This window comes from Chanodichthys erythropterus, chromosome 24, assembly GCF_024489055.1.
Source record: "Chanodichthys erythropterus isolate Z2021 chromosome 24, ASM2448905v1, whole genome shotgun sequence".
NCBI classification, from domain to species: Eukaryota; Metazoa; Chordata; class Actinopteri; order Cypriniformes; family Xenocyprididae; genus Chanodichthys; species Chanodichthys erythropterus.
In genome coordinates this window covers 6,530,994-6,546,581 of record NC_090244.1, presented here as the reverse complement: position 1 = coordinate 6,546,581, position 15,588 = coordinate 6,530,994, and the positions used below count along the sequence as shown (strand labels likewise).

Here is a 15,588-nt window from a genome sequence, read left to right as displayed (position 1 = left end):
GCAAAAAAGACCCCATCACATGCACACACACACACTTTCAATGACACTCAGGGCATGAGAGTAATTTAGTCATTAATAATGGTTGAAATCCCTTGACAGTCAAACGCGTGCGTGTGTTTCAGTAAGAGACATAACCTTCTGTGATAAAATACACAAAGGACACACAGAAGAGTGTCAGAGTAAATTAGATTAAAGTCTAATGAAAAGAGGACACACACACACACACACACACACACACACACACACACAAACAGAGGTTTATTTGTCTGTGGATATCTCCTTTAAAAGAAGTCAACATATAATATAAATAGATAAAATAAATATAACAATATAATATATTATTAAAATATTTAATTTGGTCCATTTTTTTTTACTTTAACTAACCTTAAAATTGCAGTAAAAACAGTCTGGGTCCAATATTATATATGTATAATAAAAAATAAAACAAATAATAAAACAAATAATAAAAAAAAAATTAATAAAAAAATAGCTTTTTAATTAATGATTGCATTAGATGAAATAATCAAATAGTTTAATTTCACTCCAAAATAAAAAAAAAGAGTGAAATAAGAAAAGTTAAATTAAAAATAAACTAAAAAAAACTTTCTACCAGGACTTAAAAAAAAAATTAAGAAAAATAAAAAATAAAATAAAATAAAATAAAATAAATAATCATTTTAAACTAAAGGATGTTTTTAAAGCATGGAGTACATAATAATAAAAAGTACTGTATTATAGAAATAAGAATCTAATAAAAAATTGAGAATAATAGACAAAAATAAAAAATATTATAACATGGTACACTGGTACATTTATCTAATACAGACATTTAGATTTAAAGGAGATTTAAAGGATTAATTCAATTCAGAATTAAAATTTCCTGATAATTTATTCACCCCCATGTCATCCAAGATGTCCATGTCTTTTTTTCTTCAGTCAAAAAGAAATTAACCCTCTGGGGTCTGAGGATTTTTGGGGCCCTGGAGAAGTTTTAACATGCCCTGACATTTGTGCTTTTTTCAGTTGTTCATAAACATATTAATGACAAAAGTGTCTTTACACTGTATTCAGCAAAAACTAGGCTACAATAATATGTGAGCAACATGTTTGTATTTCTGGAGGAATAATGTTTATGCGTGGTTATTGAAAAAACAAAAAGCTTAAGTCACTGAAATAAGGCCAAAAAAATAATATTAAATCTGTGTTCACAAGACTTCTGGGTATTGGAGGTTGTAGACTAGAGTTTTTGCTTCAAAATAATGTAAAAATTATCCTGCCTACTCGTTCAGTTAAAACAATACATTGATTTATATTTTGTAAGACACTTTTTGTCACGAAACGGTATGTGTGGAGGCGTGAATATTCATGAATAATGCTGTGATTCACACCTGAGAAGACAAAAGATCTGCATAATGAGCTGCATAATGAGGCCTTTCAGTCAGGTAGGATGTGTGAAAAAACCCTCTGTGATCATGCTGATAACAGGATTAATGTCAACTCTTGATAAAAAACATGATTTTTGTGATCTCATGCATGCATGTATTATTGCACATGATATGAAGAAAATTTTGTATAGGCCTATGTTAAATTACAGTGCCAGTCAAAAGATTGAACACATTGTCATTATAATGTTTTTAAAAGAAGTCTCAAGTCTCTAACCAGATAATGGTTTATGTTTTGTGGTTTTCTACATCTGTGTGTTTGCGTGTGTGCGCTAGTGATGCGCGGGTCGGCTTTTTTTCCAACCCGCGGGTCCCGCTTTTATGAAATTATTTGGCCCGCCCCAGCCCGCCCCGCACCACTGTATCCATTTTTACAACCCGCCCCGCCCCGCACCCGCAGCCATTAAATATACATACTAGTAAGGTGACCACCCGTTCCGCATTTCGCGGGACAGTCCCGAAATTGGGAGCTTTGTTCCGCGTCCCGCAAGACTTAAGTAGTGTCCAGCATTTCATTTACGTCTGTAGTTTTTTTTTTTTTTTTTTTTTTTTTATCCCTGAAATTACAACACAACAGTAAGAAATATAATAAAAACTATGACTGGCAGGCATTTAAAAATCTGTTTGTGCAGCCGTCATATTCTAGCTGTGAAAATAACTAACCAATGCAATCATAGAGAGAGTGGACATAAACTCAGTTTACTCAGTAAACAACCAGGATTTATCTCACATAGCCTACTAGATAAGAACCTCAGGAGCTGCTCAAAGCTGCCTAAATCGATGATTTAAAGCATGTAATCATCCATTCTGATGGCAAATATTTCCAACGAACGGCAGCGATCAAGCGCCACACACGGAAATGGTCGAGCACCTACGGAAAAACGAGATATTCTCCATTTGTTTTAACCAATACAAAATTGCGACGTTCAGACACGACTTTCTTCTCACGTTTATAGTTCATTTAATGCGGGTTATATATGGCGTTGTTATAATGAAAAATGTTGAGAGCGCATTATTGTATCACGAGAGCGCATCAAATGCACGAGCGATCTCCGCTCACAGGCGGATTAACTGGACGCGCCCGCGCTCTCTCTCAGATATTACATCTGCGCGCTCAAAATTTGTCATCCTGCATGTGTAGCCGTGAATCTAGAATTTTCTGTTGTATTTAATGTTCTGTTGTATTTAACATTAAATTCTGTTGAATTTAATGTTGCCATAAGAGCAACATTGTAGTGTGGGCACCCAACGGCAGAAACATTAATCGGCGCGTATGCCAAGTTTGCCAACAAGTGTAAATCACTATTTACATTTTAATTCACAAATGTATCTGTCTCACGTGGTGTCTCGCATTGTCCAGCAAAATCACATCTACTGTCCTGCAACAGATCAATAGCCAGGTGGTCACCCTACATACTAGGCATTGTAATATAAATGAAAACAGCCTTTATTTCAGCCTGAAAGTGCTTGGAAACATCGCCCTGTAAACAGGCAACAACACACGATTATGAATATGAACCATAAATCAGGTCATATTAATAACAAGATAATGATAAACATTTTCAACATTTACAAAGCAGCGTCTGTATTCATCTAACAGGCTTAATAATTTTTTATTTCAAATTTGTATTGGCCAACAGTTTACAGCTACATAACCACTGCACTTTTGTTTTATTTAACACACGGAAAATATGTCTTGACATGCTGGAAGTGCTCATTTTGTGGCTCTCGTGTTTGTATATTTTTTCACACGAGTTTCACACGAGTTGCACTTCACGTACTGTCTCGATTGTCTCTTGCTGCAGCTATTTCTGAGAACCGGTCCCAAACATTAGATTTAGCAGCCTGAATTTTTTTTCTTTTAATTATGTAAATTCCCGACCTCAATTTCTCCCACACCTCGTCTTCCATCTGCACATTTATTTCTCCGTTTTTGTTGTCGTGGCTGGCGCCGGGAGCTGCTTGGTGCGCCGCTTTCATGACGTGACGCCAAAGGTTTGGGCACATCACGCAAGTTATGTTGCTACGGCCTTCGTATTGTAACCTTATCAAAGAACCTAATAAAATATGAAAATCGATATTCCCAAATATTTAATATAGGCTATAGGGAATTGCACGCAACAAACATGGATTTATTTATTTATTTTGTTTTTAATGACCCGCCCCAACCCGCCCCGCAAATAAAGTGACAATTTCTTTACCCGCCCCAACCCGACCCGCGGGTTACCCGCGGGGTCCGCGGGTTATGTGACGACCCGCGCATCACTAGTGTGCGCGCATATGCAGTGGCACCATAAAAAAATGTGGACACACGAGTAACACTTAAATATGGAAGAGGATTAGGGCCAAGCAATATTAAAAATAAAACCATCTCGAGATTAAAGTTCTTAAATTTCGTGAAAAAAGTCAAGATAAAATGTTGAGAATAAACTCATTAAATTATGACAATAAAGTCATTAAATTACGAGAAAAAATGACATAAAATGTTGAGAATAAACTCATTAAATTATGAGAATAAACTCATTAAATTATGAGAAAAAAAGTCGTTAAATTATGAGAACAAATTCGTAATTTAAGCAATTTGTTCTCGTAATTTAATGACTTTATTCTCATAATTTAATGAGTTTATTCTCAACATTTTATCTCAACTTTTTTTTCGAAATTTAACAAAATTTTTCTCATAATTTATCGAATTCATTTACGTAATTTAACGACTTTTTTTTCGTAATTTAATGACTTTATTCTCAACATTTTATCTCAACATTTTTCTCATAATTTAACGAATTTGTTCTCGTAATTTAACAACTTTTTTCTTGTAATTTAACGAGTTTATTCTCAACATTTTATTTCAACTTTTTTCTTGAAATTTAACGATTTTTTTCTCAAAATTTAACAACTTTAATCTCAAGATGGTTTTATTTTTTTATTATTGCTTGGCCATAATCCTCTTCCGTATTTAAAGGATTAGTTCACTTCAGAATTAAAATTTTCTGATAATTTACTCACCCCCATGTCCTCCAAGATGTTCAAGTCTTTTTTAAAATTTTAATTCTGAAGTGAACTAATCCTTTAAGTGTTACTTGTGTGTCCACATTTTTTTATGGTGCCACTGCATATGCGCACACACACACGCAAACACACAGATGTAGGAAACCACAAAACATAATTCTCCCCACACAACCTCTCTCTCTTTCTCTCATTGAGAGCTTTACATTCCCCTCCCTCCTTTCTCACATTGTACTCTCTCTCTCTCTCTCTCTCTCTCTCTCTCCATTTGGAGCTCCTGGATTCAGTGGTGAGGTCTTCAGCTTTGGCTCTTCTCTGATATTTGACAGACACATCCAGGAACCCAGCTGTATCAGGATGAACTCCACATTAACGGCCACCCTGTGTACTGAAAAAGAGTTTGAGGAGCAACAAAAGACAAACTGACACAAAAAGAGAGAGAGAGAGGAAGAGCGCAAGAGAGAGGACAGAAGGGATTTCTTTCTGAGGGATTCCCCCACCCAGGGAAACGGAGGTGAGTGCCGACTGCTGTTTCTGATAAAGAAGGAAAGCAACTAGTATTTCCCTCATGTGGGGGATGGAGCGCTCCGTTTAATACTGTTAAGAATGAAGAGAGATGTCAGACTTCATTTGGGTTTGATGTGAGGTGGATGGTTTCCATAAACTTAGAAGTGAGGGAGCGAGTGTTCGCTCTCGCTCACCAGGTGTCGTCTTTCTTTTCACTTTTGATTATGACTTTGTGATCGATGTGAGAACAGAAGAGCATAAGTGCGTTTATGCAGAAAAGCTGAGATTTTGGTCTGTTTTCTTCCTTACTAAAAAGTAATAAGATATTTTGGACACTTTACTTTGTTAATACCATGTTTTTGTAAACAATATCATGGAGATACCTTTCTTAGAAAAAATAATGTAGCACTACCATGGTAAATTGATGGCATTAGATGTTATAGTACTTTATGTACTATGATATTTACATAGTAATTAATAGTACCATGGCACTTTTATGTAAGTGCATGTTTTTAGATATGGTACCATGGTTATACCATGGTTTTCGGGGCATAATATCCATGTTTTTGATACAATAATATGGGTAAAAGTACTACGTTGGTACAGTGAGTGTGTCAGATGGAAATACAATGCAACTTTGAAATTTATTATGATGCTAAAATTCATGTACCATGACATTTGCATGATATTTCAAGGTACCTCCAAGAATATCATGGTAGTAACATAGTAATTTTGGTAAAAAGATTTTAACAATGTTTTGGACATTACCATGGTATCATGGTATATTAATATAATAATCATTTAACACCATTATAGACAGAAATAAAAATTATATTACATATAAAATATATAATAAAATATAAAAATGTGCAAAAACCCTGTCTTTTTTGCCAGTAACACCACTTTTTTGGTTTGTCAGAGAACCATATGTACAGGAATATGGTAATCTTACAAAGGTTCATGGTATTACCATCTGATACCATCAATGTACAATGGTACTACCGCAATAAAACGTTGTTCTTCCCTCAAATCACTCAAGTTGTTTTGAAGCTTGAAGGTGTTTCAGAATTACACTCAACTGGCAGCAGAGTGAAGCTGGTAACTTAGAAACAGGCATGTCTGAGCGCTCTCACACACACACACACACACACACGGGGGATGGGGGCGGTGGGTGTCTTCCATGGAAATAAAAGAAGAATCCATGTGTTCTACCATGGCGGTGTGTGAGAAGTGGTAATGATGGTCTTTATACTGAGAGTGTGTGTCTGTATGTGTGTTTGCTTGCATGTGCAAATGCGCATGAAAAAACAAAAGAACATGGTGTATTAGCAGAATAAATTGTGTTGCTGAGTGAAACAGTGCAATCAGCCCATGAAGGCTTGTGTTCATTACTACTCAAAGCCAGAGGTTTGCTCATTCCTGAACAACCTCATTCGGACAGAAATGGTTTGATGAATTATTAATCATTTATTAGAGCGTTTACATCAATAAAAGATGAAAACAGGTCAAAAACAAAGATCATAGTACTCCGATGATACCACCCGCCCAATAAATGATCCATAAACCTGCCAAGAATTAATGCACATCCTCTGTTTGTGTTTGTGTGTGTGTAAGAGAGCGAGAGAGAATGTCAATCTGGAATAAAAGTTGTTTTCTCAGACAAATTTTGTGATGTAATTAGTGCTGAAGTTTTCATCAACTTCTCAGCATGAGTCTCGTGTGCTGATGGACGGCGATTTATTACCATTTAATTAAGAACAAAACAACACAGTGGGCATCCCACAGCTCACACACACACACACACACACACACACACACACACACACACACACACAGAGGGAGAAGCACTGATAGATTCAGAGCACACATGCCTCATAAATACACAGGTAACAGTTGACATTGTTATCAGTGGAACAAATAGTTCAAATTCTGCGATTAATCGCGAATAATTGCATCCAAAATAAAAGTTTGTGTTTACATAATATGTGTTAAGTATGTTAAATATATACATATACGTGTGTGTATTTATATATACATAATAAATATACACGGTACACATATATATATATTATATAAACACAAACTTTTATTTTGGATGCGATTAATCACGATTAATTGTTTGATAGCACTAATTCCATGCTTTTAGTGTAAACTATTAAGCACAACGCATCACAAAAGAAAACAATATACTGAAATTGTACAATATTCTAACTGAATTCAAATGGAATAATATTTTGCAGTAGAAACTAGACAGTTCTGTCATTTAAAAAGTAAATAAACATATTTAAAGAGAGACGATGGGTAGACTAATAAATTATTTGCATGCAGAAAGATGAAGTGTATATGTATACAAATGGAGCATCATTCTTTTTTTCAGCTAAGCTCAGTTGCTGTCCATTTAACAAATGCTTTTATCATCTGAAGTGACTTACAGGACACTAAGTGCAGGGATGGTCCCAATGGAGATGTTAAGTGCTCTGAAGTGAGAGAAACTGTCAATTAACTCACCTCTATCTGAGGCCAAACACTATTCAAGTCTCTTTAATGGTGCTTTGCACCACTTTAGGTCCGGCAAATAACCTCCTTCAAACCAAGCAGCATTTTTCACTGTATAGGACTCTATAGAACAGCTATAGGCCTTATGTAGCCCCAGCTCTTTTCAGTGATGCACTCGTTGTGTTCTGTCTTTCTGTTTGTATTTCGACAGCATGAAGGTAAGATGTTACGCATTTATGAATGAAACGCTTCCCTAAGTAATAAAGTAAAAAAAGATATATTGATGTATTATCATACTGAATTGATGGCATCATCAAGGACCTATAGAATGTTCTGTTCCATTTAGAACCCACAGCTTTGGCTCTAATAGCCAACAATAATAAATAACAAACACACACATACAGAAGCCTGTGAGTCAGTCTCTCATAGACTGAGTCTGGGGGTGTCAACACTTCAGCCAATCAAAACAGTCGCACAACATAATCATTCGGAATCATTGAACAATCTCATTTCCAGTCTAAACAGACCTTCTGGAGTCAAATATTTTTCAGAGAGAGAGAGAAAAAATTCCTTTGCTATTGCTGATTAGTTGAAATGAGAGGATTTTCCAGACTGGCATCTGTCTCAACCTACAGCGCCAGCACCTAATTTATGAATCATTAATGATGCACAAAAAGCCCTGAAGTACTTCCTCTGAATATGCATTAGAAAGCCTTTAGAAGCCATTCATATCATCATGATTTGACCTGTCATGTATTTCTTCTCAGTGAGAGAATACAGACCTCTTAAACAATCAGCATCCATTATGTAGCAGTCCACAGCTAATGCTGAGATGGTTTTCAGATCAGATATCCTGGCTCCTGCTGCATGTCACATTATCTTGATTACCGGCAACCGAAACACATTCTCAGCTGCACAATCCAGCCAGGAAATTGATTTGCATCAACATTTCAGCGCCATCATCTCATTGTTTCCTGTAACTACTAAAAGCGAGAAGCTTAGTTTTAATAGTTGTTTGTCTTGACCACTTATCGGCTTCCTACTAAAAGCATTGTTGATGCATTGTGGGAAATGTTTCTCTAATAGTCAACCTTCCATTTGCAAGACCCTTAATTACTGCGTTGCAGCTAATTGTTTCCTCTCTGATGGGCGGTGACGGACAACACAAAGACCTCAGAGCAGTTTATCATCAGAACGTCGGCCAGAAACATATTATTATCCTCCAGCAGACCTGAGTTCAGAGAGAGATCACAGATTCAGTGTATACGTGTCAAGACCCATGTCATTAAAAGGAATATTCTGGGTCAGGCCATTTTACAGGGTCTTTAAAGGCAGAAATATGTGAAGCTTGTGTTCTTGTTCAAAGACTTCATGGATTCTTTGGTAAAAGCTACAGATATGACAAACAAATAATGGCTGGTTCAGTGGAGGTGCATGAGACTGGAATTTCACAAGGAAAACAGCTGGGAAGAAAAGCCATCTTTCACTGAAGATATCTATGGCTAAAATATCACAGACTTTGGGAGAGACTTATTGACTGCCTAGCAACCACCCAGAACACCCTAGAAACCACCTAGTAATGGCTAAGCAACCACTAAAACATTCTACAAACTATCTAGTAGCAGCCTGGCAACCACCTAGTAACACCTTGGCAACAACCAGAACACCCTAGAAAACACCTAGTAGTGACTTAGCAACCACCAGAACATTCTACAAACCACTAAGTATCATCTTAGCAACCACCTAGACACCCTAGAAACTACCTAGTAACACCTTGGCAACAACCAGAATGCCCAAAACAACATAGAAACCAACCAGAACACCACAGAAAACACCTAGTAGTGGCTTAGCAACCACCAGAACATTCTATAAACCACCAAGTATCATCCAAGCAACCCCCTAGAAACCCAAGAAACTACCTAGTAACACCTTGGCAACAACCAGAATGCCCAAAAACATCATACAAACCAACCAGAACATCCTAGAAACCATATAGTAATGGCCTGACAACCACCTGGACACCACAGAAACCACTTAGTAATAGCTAGGCAACCACCGGAGTTATTTTGAAGTCAAATGTGGAACAACACGAGGATGAATAAAATGATGACAGAATCTGAACTTTTGGGGTAAAGTATCCTTTTAATACGGTTTAGAAGAGAGTACTTACTAAACAATTAGTGCAACTGTACCCTTGTTGGAATAATTAAAGTCATATAAATGGATGAGACAACAGTTTCTATGAAAATAACGAATATCAACAAACACACATGTGGTGCATTTGTTCAGAATGCCCTAGATTAGATTGAAGATGCACAAATTAAATTTAAGAGTCACACGCTATCTAATCTGTGTTCATTATACATACAAGTTTAATTATTTGACTCCCACATTCTGTTTCTAACCCCTCCATCACAAAGACTCTCCAGAGCATCTCTGCTCAGTGATGGGTTCATACCCCAGAGTCATTACTGAATTAGAGAGTAGAAATGAGGGTTATCCACACTATCACAAGCCTTGTTAACACAGTGTGAATAATCAGTTTTTAATGCATGACCATTAATAGCTGTGAAACGTGTGTACATATAAACACCAATAGCGCCGTGCTCTGTTGTAGTACCCAATTCAAGGCTTTATACTCTATTTTAAAACACTTCACCATTATTTGATCATCCTTTGATGAATTACTGAAATAATGTATACAAACGTGATCACTAGAAATAATGTATATAAACGTATTTTAAATAAAATGGGCGTTAACATTAATTGTGCTATGCAAAAGAGTTTAATAAAAAATACTCAATCTCTAACAACACTAATTTACATAAAAAGATGCATGTTTGTGCTAAAAAGAATGACAAATTACATTATTTTACATGCTGTGCAGCGCTATTCCAGTGCATTTTTCACCCTGGCATAGATGCAAACTCCTCACCTTTCAGTGAGAACTCACCTTTTTGAGATCAAAATAGGTCACCAATGGAATTTGCATAGATCCAAATGAGAAAGCGTTTTTTTTTTTTAGGAGACTGGTTGTTTCAGTAAGTACTTTACAGTGTTTCTTTTACTCTTTACTTTAAAATTACTATGTCTATAATGTGTAATATTTTATGTATTTGAGGTCTGAGATGTGGCAAACAGTATTGCCGTCTAATCAGCCAAAATGTTGATTTTGGTAAAATGTTGCAACAATATGTTATTTTTTTAATGAAAAATTACAGTTTTGGACATATATGGTAATAAAAAATATCCCTGCTGTTAAAATGGATTGTAAATAAATAAACCACAAAAAGCAAATAAATAAATAGAAAAAACAAATAAGCAAATAAATAAGTACATTAGTAAACAAGCAAAATAAATAAGCAGATAAATAGGCTAAATAAAGCAAAATAAATAGCAAAAAGCAAATAAAAAGCACACACTTCTAAGTAAATAAGCACATAAATAAATAAATGAGCAAAATAAATAGATGCATATAAGTAAATAAGCAAAGTAAATAAGCAAAATAAATAAGCAAACAAGCAAAATAAATAAACAGCAACAAGCAAATAAACAAGAAGATAAATAGGCAAAATAAATAAACACATATATAAACAAATGAGCAAAATAAGAACACAAATAAGTAAATAATAAAAAATAAATATTCATGTAAATAAGCAAATAAGCTAAAATAAATAAACAAGTAAATAAATAAGCAAACAAGCAAAATAAATAAACAGCAAAAAGCAATAAGCAGGTAAAAAAGCAAAATAAATAAGCACAAATAAATACATAAGTAAAATAAATAAGCACACAAATAAGTAAAAAAGAAAAATAAATATGCATATAAATAAGCAAATAAGTAAAATAAACAAGTAAATAAGCAAACAAGTAAAATAAATAAACAGCAAAAAAGCAAATAAACCATCATATAAATAAGCAAAATAAATAAGCACATAAGTAAATAAATAAATGAATAGTTTTGCACTGAAATAACCGACAAAAAAGTAGTCCATCTTTTGAATTCACTACTACAAACTGTGGGGAATTTAACGTAAAACTATTTTCTAAGCATGCAAGAAAAATTAAACTTAATATGCAGATTTTAATAGATTTCAAAATGTACTAATTGAAAAATAAAGTACACAATGGCTTTTGATTTTTTGCCAAGATAATTCTTTGTAAAAGTTAATTTTTTTCCCCTAAAATAAGTTTTTAATTCACTGCACACCAGCGTTTTCTTTTTATAACATTAAAGTGAAACTGTCAAGTTGAATATCAGTCATACAGGGCCTGTCCAGCTGTGTGTCACTGGGTCACAGCTATTTAGAGCCGCAGTCAGGAAATACTGCAACTAAACAAACCAAACATACAGAAGCGGACAAAACCGCAGCCGGGGGCAAAGCTACACATGCAGTTTCAGATAAGGAGAGAGAGTGAGTCCATCATATCTGTGATCCCTTGAGCCTCTGCTGTCTCATTCTGTTTTCGTGTGTGTGATGATTACTGTTAGATAGACGCTGAGCTCGTCTGAATCCCCTGTTGAGACTAAAGCAGAACCACTGTCACAGGGGCGTTGTTAAACTTGAACTGCTTATAGTTTTAGAGCAAAGACAATGTGTTCCAGATTTAGAGCCAAAGGGTTTTTTTACGAGTTCCGCCAAAGCATCTAGTTTCTAGAATATTCCTTACAATTGAAGCCTAGCAGGCAAGCAGAACACACGGTGAAAAAAATGTTTAAAATATGCAGCCATCAGACTGTTTTGCAAGTATAAAACTCTGAAACATTGCAAAGTACACTGTAAACTCTAACGCTCAAAATAATTAAATGGTTTGAGTAGGACAAACTTAAATTTAACAAATTAGTTCCATCAAATGAACTTTTTAGCCCTTTCTTTTCAAGTTCTTTTTTTAGCCCTTTCTTTTCAAGTTCACAGAACTGATATATTTGAAGTCAACTGAACTGTTTCATTGTTTTGAGTTTATGAATTTTTTTAATTTATACAAACTTAAGTTTAACTGAAACTGGGCTGGGATTTCCATTTCCCAGCATGCTTTGCCCATGACACTCGAAAGGGAGAGTAAATGCTAAAATTAAGTGTTATATAATTATTATTATTTATTTTTTTTGTGGGAGATTTAATAGTGATTAATGTTTTGTTACGTGAATTTAGAAGAGTTTCTGTTAATGTTGGTTTTTGAAGAGTTGCCATCATGGTAACAAGTGGTGCATGTGGTTTGAGAGCAAGTAGGCCAATATTAAATGCTTTATATTGCTGTACTCATTTGCATTCAGTTGCCTCAAAAATTTTGAGTTTTGCCAACTTATTCAGATTTACAGTGTAGCCTACACCAATGTTGCCAAGTCCACGGTTTTCCTGTGGAATTGGGCTACTTTAACACTGTTTCCGAGGGTTGTTTTTCATGTCTGTGGTCAAAATTACCTCAAATAACATGATATTTATCCCCTGGAATGTGAATTTTACCAGGAGAACCCCAGCAAAAAATGCTAATTTTACCCCCGAAATGCAAGACCACCGTTTTACTGCGGGATCCCCCTGAAACGGGCTAGTTTTGAGAAGCAATTGGGCAGGATTTGTTGTGAAAACAAATTAATACTATAATACTATTATCCAGCAAGAATTCACTGATCAAAAGACATTTATAATTTTACAGAAGATTTATATTACGAATAAATGCTGTTGAACTTTCTGATCAAAGCATCCAGAAAAAAGCTATCTACAAAAATATTAAGCATCACAACTGTTTTCAACATTGATAATTATAAGAAATGTTTCTTGAGCAGCATGATTTCTGAAGGATCATGTGACACTGAAGACTGGAGTAATGATGCAGAAAATTCTGATTTGATCACAGGAATAAATTACATTTTAACATGTATTTAAATAGAAAAGAGTTATATTAAATCGTAAAAAAAATTCAGTTTTTACTATATTTTTGACAAAATAAATGCAGCCTTGGTGAGCAGAAGAGACTTCTTTCAAAAACAAACCCCAAACTCTTGAACTGTAGTATAGATCAGGCAAACTAGTTGTCCTTGAAAGTGACTTTAGCATCCACTAAATGAATAAACGTAAAAAAAAAAAAAAATAGATCCAATTAGTGGATGGACAAATTTTCCACCTGCTGTCTCAAATCATGTGATCTATGACTAGTGGACACAGATGCACTGAATGATGATAGAACTTGTTGATTTTTGTTCTCATGCTTCTCAACGCTCTGCAGGTGTTTGTACACTCAAAAACTTATTTGCTGGAAAACTTCCCTATACAAACTATGATACTAATGGACATTTTCTATGTCATGTTGTTCAAATTCATAACTCTAATTTCATTGTCATAAATATTTATGGGTACAATACAAAGGCAGAAAATTACATTCTTTTAGATAGGGTAGAAGAGAGAATTGTTCATTGGTTAGCTAAATTTCCTAATGCACATATAATTTTGGGTGGTGATTTTAATATCACATTAGATAACGTGATTGATAGATGGCCTCCAGGATCTTGTTCTAACACAAATGTAAAGCTAAAAATGTTAATGCAACGATTTGATTTGATTGACGCTTGGAGAGATAAGCATCCTAATAACACTTCTTTTACCTGGTGTAATAATTCAAGGTCTAAACAATCGAGAATTGATCTGTGGTTAGTTTCCCATGTGCTTGAAGATAACCTAAGTACTAATATTTTGTCTACCCCATTATCTGATCATAAGGCGATACAAATCAAAATTGATCTACTGCCGATATCCTCCACTAAATTTTATAATTCTTATTGGAAACTTAACAGCTCAATACTGAAACATGAGATTGTTATTCTAGAAGTGAAGAAATTTATTCATTCCTTTTGGACTAAAGCTAAAGCAGAAAGGGTCTATGGTAAACATCGGGAGTTGCTTAAATTTGAATTGGGCAAATTTTTCAGAAATTATTGTAGTAATATTGCCAAACTTAAAAGAGCCCAAGAAGAGAACATCATTTCAACCATTGCTTACTTGTCTTCTAGATTCCCTAATAGCTTATCTGTGGAAGAAAGTAATACTCTCTTTGAATATCAGCACAAATTGGATGATCTTTATAAATTAAGAGCTGAAGGTGTCTTTGTAAGGTCCAGAAGACACTGGCTCGAAGAAGGAGAACAAAATTCAGCTTACTTTTTTAGATTGGAAAAATCTCTGACTAAAAACAACATTCATCAGTTGAAAATTGGTAACTCTCTCTCTGAAGACCCGAAAGAAATAGCCAAATATTGTTCAGAATTTTATAAGAATCTTTATAGTAGCCGATTCTGTTGTGACAGCACTATATCCTTTATGGCCTCGATAGGTAGCATTGATGGTATTAGTGCTTCCGATAAAGATTTTTGTGATCGCCCCATCACACTAGTTGAGGTTCTTGAATCTATAAAAAATTTAAAAGTAAATAAATCGCCAGGTGTAGATGGCCTCACTTCAGAATTTTACCATAGATTTGCAAAAGATTTGGCCCCTTTTCTGTTAGAAGTAATTTATGAAAGTATTAGTATGGGATCTCTTCCTTCTACCCTAACACAAAGTTTAATAACTCTTATCCCCAAACCTAAAAAAGACTTACTATTAATTGATAATTGGCGCCCGATTAGTCTTTTAAATTGTGATTATAAAATTATTGCCACAATTTTTGCCAAACGTTTAAAAGCTATTTTAGAGGACATAATAGATGAAACACAATCAGGCTTTCTAAAAAATAGACACATCGCGAACAATATTCGATTAGTTCTTGATTTGTTAGATTATTCAGAGTTAGTAGGTGATGATAGTTATATGCTTTTTCTGGACTTTTACAAAGCCTTCGATTCTATCGAACATGGTTTTATTTTCAAAACCTTAGAAAAATTTGGCTTTGGGGACCTGTTCACTAGAGCAATTAAAACTTTATATGCCCACGGTAATTCTTCCATTAAGCTTAAACACGGCACCTCTCCAAGATTTGAACTGCAGCGGGGGATACGTCAGGGGTGTCCCATTTCGCCATACTTGTTTATATTGACTACACAATTGCTAGCCAGTTACGTTAAGAATAGTGCCGTGCAAGGAGTTAGTATCATGGGAAAGGAGATCATCATCAGTCAACTGGCCGATGATACTACCCTTTTCCT

At 34.9% G+C, this 15,588-nt stretch overlaps 1 protein-coding gene across 2 annotated transcripts in view; it reads left to right on the top strand.

The window, feature by feature from the left end:
* The first annotated feature begins 4,743 nt into the window (after nucleotides 1-4,743).
* shisal1b (shisa like 1b) overlaps nucleotides 4,744-15,588 on the top strand; it is a 44,049-nt gene continuing 33,204 nt past the window's right edge. For both annotated transcript variants that reach the window (XM_067379928.1, XM_067379927.1), the window contains exon 1: nucleotides 4,744-4,962. The gene's annotated coding sequence lies outside the window, so the exon portion shown is untranslated. The remainder of the gene's footprint in view (nucleotides 4,963-15,588) is intronic.